The sequence below is a fragment of the Aythya ferina genome (assembly GCF_964211825.1).
Source record: "Aythya ferina genome assembly, chromosome: 12".
Classification (NCBI taxonomy): domain Eukaryota; kingdom Metazoa; phylum Chordata; class Aves; order Anseriformes; family Anatidae; genus Aythya; species Aythya ferina.
In genome coordinates, this window is record NC_140308.1 from 19322140 (window position 1) to 19334824 (window position 12685).

General features: G+C 36.3%; 1 long non-coding RNA gene across 1 annotated transcript; it reads right to left on the reverse strand.

Annotated features, from left to right (window-relative positions):
• Nucleotides 1-8458: 8458 nt before the first annotated feature.
• LOC311443495 lies at nt 8459-12258 on the reverse strand. Its single transcript, XR_014697291.1, has 2 exons — nt 12117-12258; nt 8459-9898 (listed from the first exon to the last, which is right to left on the reverse strand). It is a non-coding gene; the product is annotated as an uncharacterized lncRNA (long non-coding RNA).
• Nucleotides 12259-12685: the final 427 nt, after the last annotated feature.

Sequence of the window (12685 nt, forward strand, 5' to 3'; positions counted from 1 at the left end):
TAAAGGTGTAATACACTGCTGTGTGCATTAGAGTCCTGAAGCAATGCACGCAGTGAAAAGTCATCTTCAGCAAACTCTAATAGATGTTACCGTTATGCAAAATAATAAAATGAACAAAGCACAAGATACAGGTTTTATTTTAAGACTGCTGAAATTAGGAAAAGGCTAAGTCATTTATTGTAATCCAGTAGAATATTTACCTAGTCATTTATTGTAATCCAGTAGAAAAACTCACCTTGAATGCAAGAGCGGTCTTAAAAGATAAACTGCTATAAGTTTTTGTGTGCGTGTATGGATGTTTCAAGTATTTCATTACGCTGGATGAGAAATAAAAGGTAATTTTTAAATACAAAGTATTATAAATATAAAAATAACACTTCGATTACTTGTTTCCATCAAATAATTTCAAAGAACAGGAATGGTTTATTCTGTAATTGGCAGCAGATGCACCCCTTTTACATTGAATTTTTCAGTCATTTGAAAGCTCTGTGTGATGTAGTTTTTGCACTCTAAAAACAAATAGACCATTTTTCCTTCTTCCCATAATAGAGAAAAATGAGTGAGGTATCCCACTGAGCAATCATATGGGACATATTTAAATACTGTTCTGAAGACGAATTTGGATAAAATGCAAAATTGTAGTTAACTTAGAGCTTATGCCTCTGATATTCTCTCTAGTAGGTACCAACCAAAATATAATGCCATCAAACCTTTGGTGTGGGGCAATATGGGGACATGTTAACAGAAAATGCAGCCTTTTACTTCTAAGGTGCTTATTTAAATCAATCCCTGATGAAGGTTAGAAATTATATATGGAGGTAAGTCTGTTTTCTAGTGTTCTGCCTAACACAATTTCATATCATGCATTATTTTGCTGGCCAAGTCCTCCATCTTTGTGTGACCACAAAGTGATGTGACATTTGCTACTTTATGAAGTTTGTCTTGGATATACTGTGAATGTAAGCTCTTATTCTGCTAATGTAGTGGGAAATAAATGTATGAAAGATATTTCACAGATGTTTTCAAATACTTAAATATTGGTACTTGTAGGGATGCACTTTACAAACTTGACTTTTTACTTTAGGTAAATATTTTTCCTTTGTAACAACACATTGCTCAAATTTACCCAGTGTTAATGGATAAATCTCATGTAAACACAATTCAAGCTGTGACTTATTTACTCAGTTTTACCACAGCTATTCTTCTGCATAATGCTGCTATTGGTCATCTAGGGCAGCCACAAGTATTATTTTTTTTCTTTCTTATTAAATGGGTTTTAAGTCCAGCAAATGTTTTTATATTAACTATAATTAGGGCCTCTGATACAAATATCAATTCAAACACGGCCATTCAAATATTTTCATTTCAACCATCTCTGTAATATAAAAAAGAGCAAGGATTAGTTAATACAAGGTTCTTTAAAATCCTGATGGTAATTCTTACAACTAATTTTGGCAAACTCTGCATTGCATATAATTGATACATATCCAGAATATAGCGTGTTTCTAAACAAAAACTAATTTGGGGTTGCTCTTGATAACTAGACCTTGTTGAAAACATGAATCTAGAAATGCTAAAAGTCAAGGAAAAAGGATTCATCTAGCAAATTTCAAAGTTTTTGATTAATACAACTTTATAAAGAGTTAATTTTACTCTTGCCCTTTTTGTTACGTAAATAATTTTCTTCTTTCCCATTCTCAAAAGAAATAGAATAAATATACAAAAGAAATAGAAGTTGATATAAGTCCTTCAGTCCTGAACTGAAAGAAAAGTACCTCTCCAAAAAAGCATACAGTGTCACCTAGTACACCTTTTCTTTATAGATCAATTTATAATATAGGAAATGCCCAGCATCCCTGAACTGTTTTTTTTTCAATGTTTTAAGTATCTATCCAAAGACGTAATAATGTATCTTACATGGAAGTCAAACACAAAAAGCAAAAACTAATTATTTAACACATTAAAATTGGAAAACACACAAGTTTTCAAGTCTGGAATTGGTGAGTTTTTGTGGCATATCTCTATAGACTTGAATATCATGAGAAAGAAGCAAATGTTCCACTTATGAATAAAGAAGAGCTGAGTACGTTTTCTATAAAAATTGTGAAATAACACATTCTGGACTTCCATAACATGATATGAATGTTTACAAGTATACTATAAAATGTTTGAAAAGTAAGTTTGTACCAATACTGATTTGTGAGGCTGTATGCCATCAGCTGAAACAGAAGCTTTAAAATACATTTTTATTGTGTTTGATACTTCTTGAGATACTAGTTAATGTTATAACCAGATACTAAATAGCGTTATAGCTTTGTGCTGATTTCACAGTGTTTAAGGGAACTACTCAAGGTATTTCTCATGGGTAAATCTTGCTTTAGGCAACAAACAAAAACAACAACAAAACAAAATATTTTCAGAATAGCCCAAAGATAAATAATTTCAATAGTTCTTCCTAAAATGGTGAAAATGTCACGTGCGGACAGCGGAAGCTGGTAACTCTGATATAGGTGTAACATTGTGTGTGTTTCTTGGACCTCTGCTTGAGAAAAACTGATGGAATAATAATCAAAGTCTACAAAAATAAGGCCAGAAAAAGAATACTAAGATTACTGATTTTTATTTTATTTTATTATCTGTTTTTTTTTTTTTTTTTTTTTTTAAGAGTTTAAAGCTCAGGCTTTCACATATCCCTTTTGGATGTTTTTTTGCCTGATCTATGTTTTCTCGAGTACTTGGGCAACATTGCAGCTGATGCAGTAAGTGCTAACCTGGCTGGTTAACACAAAGGAAACCTGTGTAAAGTTTCACTTCATCTTTTCAAGGATAAGTGAAACCCTGAATTTCTTTTGTGTGATTTTGAATGTTGATGCACATATAAAGTAAAGTAAGTAAGACATTAAACTATTTCACTTTAGTGCCAAATATACTGAAAACCAATAGTGCTTTTGATATACAGTTCAACGTAATTACTTTCCTAGAAGATGCAGGGGTGACCGAAGCCTTTTTTTTTTTTTTTTTCCCCCCAGAAATTATTATGGAAATCAAGGGAGTCTGTGTACTATTAAGTCACTGAATTACTGTATCAGTACAGAGGAGTTGTACAAGAAGCAAAAGTGAAACATTGGGAGCAATATCCTTTCCAAAGTCATGCTTACAGGTGGGGAAATACGCAGTATTAGCCCCACTATATCAGGCAGTGTTTGTCACCATTTCCTTGTGGAGGGTGCTAGAATTATTTGAAGAATAACAACATAGTAAAAAAGAAAAACAAGCTAAAAAACAGCAGCGTAATTACCACATCAGTTGGTCAAATGATGTGTGTCATGAAAAGTATGGTGACACTACTAAGTACCTTTTAGATCTCAGTGTCAGACCTAGTTGTAGCAGAGAGATTTTTGGGTAGCACCCACTTTTATGGCATATTATGGCTTAGCGGGTATCTTTAGACCCTGGCTACATTGCACAGGCTCACTAATCTGCTGTAAACAGTAGGATTTAAATGGCTCATTAAAAGGCTTTCTGTGATTTTGCACTGCAATCAAAAGAAAATATTTTGATGGAGTTCAGTGCTATCCTTGTTGGGCAAATTAAAATTCCTGTGTAGGGATCAGGAGGTGTAGCTTAGATTAATATCCTATAGAAGGAAGAACATCACATCTTCCACAGTCTAATGCCTTTACCTGAGCCAGCAGTTCATGATGCTGTGAACTGCTGGATTCAAGTGACCTTTCCCAGTGATATTCACAGCAAGTGGTAAGAATAACAAGTACACACACAAAGATGCTCTGAAACTTTCACCCCCCTCTTTTGACATTATTACTTCATTATATTTAAAGACTTCTTGCAACAATGGCTGCCACCAATAGTCACACAGCAACAATTTGATGCTTAGTATCACACCACTGCATGCAATTTCATTATAACTAAAAAGACAGAAAAAGGCTGTCTCTGCCCTATTATGGCAAGATGGTGCTTTTTATATTCCTCTGGGACAAATTCTTATTGTGTTGCCACAGTGGCTACACTCCATTAATAATTTATAAAGTCATTCTCTGGGAGGTGACTGTGTCAGAATTTCATTCGGTAACTGCTACTTCAGTTTCACTTAGATTAATTCATTCCTCTGAGTTCTGGTCCACGTACTTCTTGTTGGATCCATAATAATCAGAGATAATCCTGAGAACAATTGCCACTGAATCAGCAGGTCTGCTCTTAGATAAAATTATATATATTCTCAGAAACCCTTATCTTCAGCTGAAATTGATTGATATGAAATAGGGGTAGAAAATGCATTTTTTCCTGTACAATGAATCTTACTTGTATGTGGCTTTCCTGCTTATTTGGATGAAAACCTGAATTACCAATATGATTTTAAACATGTTAATGTTGATATACATTTCGTGCATATTCTGCTTATGTTCTTTGCTGAATGAGGTAGATAATAAATGCTTTATTTATATGAGACTGCCTCTATGCTAGTGTTTGGCAACACCATAAGTGGTTACTTGGTCTGTCTGTCTTTTATAGGGATTTACATAATGCAGAGAAATTTACTATTACTTTAACCTGGGTAAAGTTAATTATCTTAATATTTGTAGTCTTGTTTTTGTGCTGGCTTTCTGAACAAAACCATCCAATAGACTCCTGGCTTTAGAGCTCTAATGTATTCGGTGAAAATTAAAACCTTGCTAGATAAATATAAATGTATTTTAAATAAAACGTTGCTGTAATAAATTTATAAAGACTGTTTCTAAAACAATATCAGCAAGTGTTAAAACAGGAGTAATACAGGACACTTACCAGTTGTTAAAATCCAGCCTTATGAATTGCCTAATGACTCTAGTGGCTTCTGAAGAAACAGTACCTACCACCACGATGTATTTTCTTCCAAGTATTCTGCCACATTTTCTGTGGTTTTGATTGTTGTATCTTACTATTGCTTTTTCTGTGGGAAATCCTGATAGCTGGAGACAGTAACTTGGCCTAATCTATGGAGTCACAAATCTGTTATCTCCTGATAAGACTTGAAAAAGTGTGTGAAAAAAGCACCAAAATACAAGTTCTGCCCTTGGTGCGTGACTGACTGTGTCTTTTGAAAAAGCACTAAGTAGCTAATGCATTATTTTCCAGCTGGACCTGATGAAAGTCCATTTTTTTCTGGATTAATTTATTTGTATTAAATATGACAGAGAGAATTAATTTGCATATTATTGGATGAATTTTGCGGCAAAATACCAAATATGTACCAATATGTATTTAAAACTTATTTAAAATTTATAGAGGTATACTGTATTTAAAATTTATACAGGTGTTTAGTCTATCTGCCCTAATGATAATAGTATATAACAAAATGAATCAGCAAATGAATGGAGAGGAAAATAGTTTGTAGTGATTGGTTGTGTTAAACAGCTTTTTGTTCTCCTTTAGCTTGATGCGTGTTCTATATTGTGTTTTGGGAAAACTGTTATTCATTCCTGGCATAAGGAAATCTTTTTCACCCCTATAACTATACTGATTAAATAAATAAATAAATAATAGCATTTCACTTTAAATGTGGTGATAAAAATTCCCACAAGCTACTCTTGTTTTGTGAATACAAAAAATGCCTGTTGAGCTTCAATAGAATTTTACCTCTTTAAATGGATTGTTGATTGAAGTGTATTCTTCCTTCTTCTCCTCCTTTTTGAACCAAAATGTAGGTTTAAACCCCTAAAAGTGGGGGTCAGTGCTAATTTTAAACTTAGACTTTTAAAAATTCACATTATTGTATGAATTGGATTTCATAGAATTCTTATTTTGAATATTATAATTTTTTGGATAAAAATTGTGTAGACTAATATTGAAGTTTCAATAGGCTGTATTTTCAGTCCTTTAATTAAAGAAATTACCTGCAATGTCTGGAAATTTGAATGTTGGCCATCTACAGGAAGCTACTAACTACTGCTGAAGAGGCAACAAGCCCTTATAGGAAAGGTTTTCTTGTACTCAACTGAGGAGCTAAAATAATGGCTTCAACTGGAGGAACATTTTACATATTTATGTGATGCTCCTGAGGTATGTGCTATATAGCCACATAAAATGTAATGTTCTTAATGGTTTGTTCTTCTGCAATGCCCAGTAAGGTTTTTGGTATTGTTAATCAAGAAGATACCTTCCTTCAGCATCTTCCAGACAGCAAGTATTCCCTAGTGTGTGCTTAACTTGAAAGAAATCTTATCTGCTCTCTGCTGACAGTCTTTTCCATTTATCACTGCAGTCTGACAGGGGTGACCCGTAAGTACAAGAACTGGTCGCGTTCTCTTTTTGCTGCGTGTCTCAGGGTGTCGTTCCAGTCAAGCTGGGACAATTCCCCTAAGAAATAAAGACAGCTATCATCAAAATCTGTATGGATTTTTTTTTTTTTTTTTTTATTTTTTGTTACCTATGTTCCTCTGAGATCATCTGACCTTTTTGTTTCAGAATTTGTCACTTGTTTAAGAATTGTCATGTTGTTAATCCTTCATGTACTGAAGTGGTGGTCACACTGGAAGTCCAAGAGTCCTGCAGAGCCAGCCTTTTGTGGTATCGTCTAACAATACACTGAAGATAGCAGTATTGGTCACGGCTGAAGGGTATCTTGGGGTGCTCAATATAAGTAATGGCCAAGCTTAGCTCAGAAGGTCTTGGACAGGCTGAATTCAGAATGCTCCGAGGAGGAGGAAGCGTGGAACTTTAAAAGGAGACTGTTGTAAAGAAAGTATTTGATAACATTGAGGTTTCAAATAGCAAAACCCCATGACTCTCAAGTGCATATTGCTTTTTGGCTTGCTTCCTCCTGCATTCTGGTACCAGCTGCTTCTTTCCATTTTCTTTTTTCCTTTGGTGCATTGACCTTGTTAAAACTAAATAAAGGTTTTTCAACTTTTTATGGAATTTTTGAAAGAATATTAAAAGGAAATGAGACTTGAGCTGAAAAACCTTTGGTTTTCCTCTTAAAAAGATAAACACCTTTATATTTTATATCATTGATCTAGTAAGTAGTCATTAAGCTTTCACGTATTCCTTATCTACATCACATATTTTAGAAATAAAAGCTCTGTTGGCAAATTGGCTATTAGACTTTGTTGCTATTTTTAAATTGACTGACAGAAACTTGCATGGTATTAAAGGTGAAGATAAATGAAACCAAATGGGCTGTATTAATGGCAGTCCAGTGTTCAGTGGTTCAGTGCATTTTTTTTATTTTATTTTTTTCAGTGTAGAAAAAATCCTTTGGACTCTGAGCAAGATCTGTAAATGCTTTTAGTGGAGCTCTGCTACAGTGGAATCCTTGATACAGTGAGGGAAACACTGAATCCACCTCAGTGACTGGGTGGAATTGTGGATACTGGAAGAGAAGCCTAGTCTGTCTAGAGCTGCTCTGCCTGTGGCCTGCTGAGCTTAACCTTGTTGGGATTGTCCAATGCAAATTTGAAGCAGATAGGACAATAAATCAAACGCAGTTCTTGTTCTGCACTGAGGGTAAGGGAATGGGGCTGAGGGGAGCGGTGGCACAGGATACTGTCTGGATCTTAGTAAGAAAAACCTGGAAAAAAAGTGTCTTAATTAGGTGACTGCTTTAATAAGAATAATGTGAGTAAAGTAGAATGAGTAAATAGAATGATACTTCAGATGCTGGACACCTTGTGGTTGTGCAGCATCAGATGGAGCCCAGGTGGGATTTCCTGTGGCATGCTGTGTGGAGCGAGCAGTGTTTTGTTGCTGTGTCAACAAAACTTGTAGATGTTGGTAACCAGGTGGCATATGTACATAGCACTGTAAAGTACATCAGAAACTTGTTCCTCAGGCTGGTAGTACAATCATGATACATGGTTATAATTTTCTTTTGGAAAGAAGAGGTTTTTATAAATGTCCTCTCATGTTCTCATGGGGAGATATTGCTGCAAATGATAGTAAAAGTACAAGGTTTTATGAAAACAAACAAACAACAACAACAAAAAACAGCGTAACTCTGGATTATCTGTAGACATTCTTTTGTTAAAATGTAGCTTATGGTTTAAGAAAAAGTTTGATACATTTTGCTGTGATGAAATCAACCCTTCTGCTCCAGGGCCTAGTTTTCCTTCTAGTTAAAAATAGTTCCCTGCCTTCTTCTAAGCATATCCTACATGTGGAATAACTAAAAATCTTTATTTTCCATTTTCTATTTAATAATGTAATTATAGAATATGCCTGTGTGCTATGTGTGAATACATTTGTATACGTGGCCTACCACTTCTAGGGGTGCTAGACATAGAGACCTATGGACTCACCACCCATCTGTTAGATGCCTGAGTGGAAGACAGAGGGGGTGTAGTGTTTTGTGGCTGTTGTGGTTTAACCCAGCCTGCAGCTAAACACCACACAGCCATTCACTCATCCTCCCCCCTACCTCTCTGGGATAGGGGAGAGAAATGGGAAAGTGAAGCCTGTGAGCTGAGATAAAGACAGTTTATTAAGAGAGGAAAATAATAACAATAATAATGATAATAGTACTGCTTCTAATGTGTACAAAACAAGTGATGCACGATGCAAGTGATGCACAGCTCACTACTTGCTGACCAATGCCCAGCCTATCCCCGAACAGCTGCCACCCCCCACCCCATCTAGCCACCCCTATATATTGTTCAGCATGACCCCAGTTGGTATGGAATACCCCTTTGGCCAGTTGGGGCCAGCTGTCCTGGGTCTGTCCCATCCCAGCTCCTGCTGCACCCCCAGCCTGCCCGCTGGCAGGACAGAGAGAGAAGCTGAAAAGTCCTTGGCTTGGTGTAAGCACTGCTCTGCAACAATTAAAACATCAGCATGTTATCAGCACTCTTCTCATCCGAATCCAAAACATAGCACCCTACCAGCTACTAGGAGGAAAATTAACTCTATCCTAACTGAAACCAGGACAGTGGCTAAGCTTCAGTTATTTTTTATGCATTGAGGTGAGATAGCAGTAGACTTGTCTGGGTATAACTCTCTTGTTTTTCTTTAATGCTACAGACACTGAATAGAGTTACAGTGAGATGGTACATGCAAAAAATACTGAGCTGTCAAATTGTTCAGCTGTTTGACATAACTGTAAAATTGTTTGTCGTACATCTGTCCTTGCAGTTGTACTTAGCTCCACCATAAAATTCACAAACATTTGTAACTGAAATAATTTCACTCCATGTCTATTAGTATGTGAGGAAAAGCTGTGGCAAGACCAACTTTTTGTTTAGGGATAGTGTTCTTCTGAAGTGATGAAACCTTCTCTGGATTTGTAGGTAGGTGGACACCAACAGCCTTGTGCAGGCTGATTAGTACACTTCATGAATAATATCTTTACCTGCAAGACATCCTGCTAAAGTCAGTGTAAGTTATGATACTGAAGTATGGACTAGGAAGGGGAGAAAGCTGCTTTCTTTTTGCAAGGACATACATGTATTGCTGCATTAAATAATGCAGTAAAAACCTAAGTGCTTCTAACAAAGGCCACTTTACTGCATTGAAACTGTCATAGATCTCCACAGACCAGCACAATTACTTGAAAAGTGGGATTTCACCTGGGAGACTAAGTTACTTTTATCAGTGGTTAACAATCAATGCTGTAAACATTTCTGCAAGAGATCTGATGGAGCATATATGGGGATTTATGATGACCCCTAATATGCTTTGAAATGGGGAAAAGTCACATTCAGTGTCTCTGTTCTCCTCATTAGTGACATTGGTGAACACAGGTGTTTATTGGTTTACCATTAGAACTGCTCAACAAGAACCTTTATTTGCCATGAACCTTCTGAAATCTCTTACCTGCTGTTGAATGAAAATAGGACAGGAGATACTCTCAAATTTAAAGTGTTTTCACTTATCCAGGATGTATCGGAATACAAAAAGGACAAGGTTCCTGAAGAATAAAATGGTTAAAAGTATTTTGTGAGAATAAGACAGATCCAACTCTATCCTGCCTTTTCACCTTGTCTTTTGATACTGTTGTAAGCAAATGAACTGTCTAAAAGTGTGTGTAAAATTTCATTAACTTAAATCACTTCCAAAGAAGGAAGAAGCTCTATTAATGTCTTTCCTAATGTGAAATTGATTTTTTTTTTTTTGGTAAATAGTTAAAATGCTGTTTTTGCTGTTTAGTTTATTATGTATTTTTTTTTCTCTAAAATTTGAGTTTCTCATTTAAGTTTCATCTTAAGTGTACCACCCCAGTTTTCATACAGAATACATTTTAAATATAATTGATCTTGTGTATATATGCTTATAAAAATTCTGTGCAGATAAATCAAATTCAAAGTCTGCAAAGAAGAACATTATTCCAATATCAAATAAATCACAGTTTATGAGTCTTTTTACTGCACTGCCAGAAGTTATTTACTGAATGATCATGAAATACAGATGGTATTTCACTCGTAGCCATAGCTACCTGAACAGGTCAAATATTTTAGTACACAGCTACAGCACCCAACAAGAAAATTTGAATGCTAAATCTAATGGCTCTTTGGTATTTCACATATAAGTGTAGCTTTATATATTCACTGCAAATTAAGCATTCTTTGTATTTAGATGCTTTATAAAATATTATTGCACTTTCATCCAGAAGAATCTCAAATTTTAATTAAGTATAAATCCAGCCAGGTTCAGTGTTGGTGGTACAGGTTTGGTACCAACTGTCATTCATAGTTCTGTTGACTTTAATGAGTTTGTACAGGTAAGCACTGAGAAAGACAGTGAGTAGTTGTATAAAGCTCAGCCCCATTCTTTGAACTAATACATTATGTGCTGCTGATGTCACTGAGGAAATCTGAAAAACTCAGCGCTCAGTTTAAAATAAACAAACAAAAACTTTGAAAAGTGAAAAGGTGATTACGCGAAGTTTCAACATAAAGTTAAAGTGCTGAGGAATTGTAGTTGTTATTGGAGTGTCATATTGATGACTTCATTTACTCTAACTGTGATGAATTTTAGTAATTTAGTGACTGTAGCATCCAGGGTTTCATTCCTTTGCCATACTATGCACTGTAACTGTACTTGCCCTATTTTCAGTCTAGTGAGATGATGTAAATTCCTTTCTATATAAGATGGTTTTCTGTGGAGTTTTGTTCACATTTGTAGGTCATCTAGTTTAGCATGGTTCTAAATGTTTGGTATCTGATCATAACATCACAAAAAGGCCACGCGCAGGGTAGCTACTTGTATTTGGGTGTCCTCTACACAGTCTGAAACTTCACCCAGATCTCTTCAGAAAGATTAATGTGTTTTCCTTTGGTGATGGCGCAGACAGGCTCCTTACTGCAGACTGACAAAAGGATAAATTAAAATAAGCTAGTCAGCTGTAATGGTACTTAATGACTCTCCTCACTTATGGCCTGTGAGGTTTTCAGCTGCACACTAGGTCAAGAGAGAAATAATAGGTCCCTCACCCTGTCATTCTGGGAAATGTTGTTAGAGGCCAAAGAACCATTAAGAACCTGTCACAGTTTCTTTGTTCTTCCTTTTATTTGAAAACACAATCTAGTATATATTTTATAAATATTTTTTTTTTTTTCAAATACACTTAGAATAATCTTTTACAAACTTGCATTAACCCTACAGAATTATGCCCCTATCTGGTAGCTGCAACATATGTTTACAAGCTTTTATATAAGGAAATATTTCCATTTGTGATGATTTACCATAAATAGATAAAACAAAAGAATGATGCTCTTTTAAACTACTTTAAGTTTTCCAAGAAGATTAATGATTGTGAGGATTTTAATGAATCCCTTATGACAGAACATGTTTTGGTCATAGTAATCAGAACCAGCAGTAATTCAGTCTTGGTGTAGACTTCCTGTAATTTGGTTTAAGAACATTGAGTAAAAACACAAATGTATGATTCAGAATTTCTTTCTATAGAAGCTATTGTTATTTGCAGAGAATGTGATGTTTTAAAAAAATATATACTAGGTCAGAGTACAAAAAAATTTAATGCAGTAAGTTAACTATGTAAGCAGTTTGTAGTATGAAAGCAAAAAATTATTTCTTGATGAGCAGACCTCCATTTTTTCCCTGGCTATTTGGCCATCTGAAAATATGAGTCAGCAAATAGACGTATATATAAATTATTTTAAACCCACCTTTGTTTTAGAAACTGCTACTACTTTTTGGTTCATCAAAATTTGCCATTTGCCGAGGCGATCGGCTCCGGGGCAGACGTGTTCTGCAGCGGAGCGGGGGATCGGGCCCGGCAGGGCTAATTTTTCCAGCATCGAGCCTACTTGAGGGAGCCACCAGGACCCGGCAGCCCTCGTGAGGGAGGCTGACGAGGCGTAGGCGGAGCCAGCAGCGCCCCCTCCCCAGCCATTCAAAAGCTGCCCCTAGGGAGCATGAGCGACCAGGAGCGCGGCGACCAGGACGGGCAAACAGGGCGTGGCGCGGCAGTTGGCGCGGCAGGAAGGGCAGAGAGTTTCCCCTGCCCATACTAACACCTCCCGTAACGACAGCCGTTAGCTAGGCGACAATGGTCTCCACCAGGCACAGTGCACTCTCCAGGAAGTCGGTACACACCCAGACCGACTACCCATTAAAAAATGCAGCAGTTCAGGTCACCGGATGCGGGGAGTGTCTGAGCCTGTTCCTGCCATCAGCGGGAGGCAGAGAAACCGCGTGCGTGAGGTGTGAGCAGGTGGATGACCTGGTCCGCATG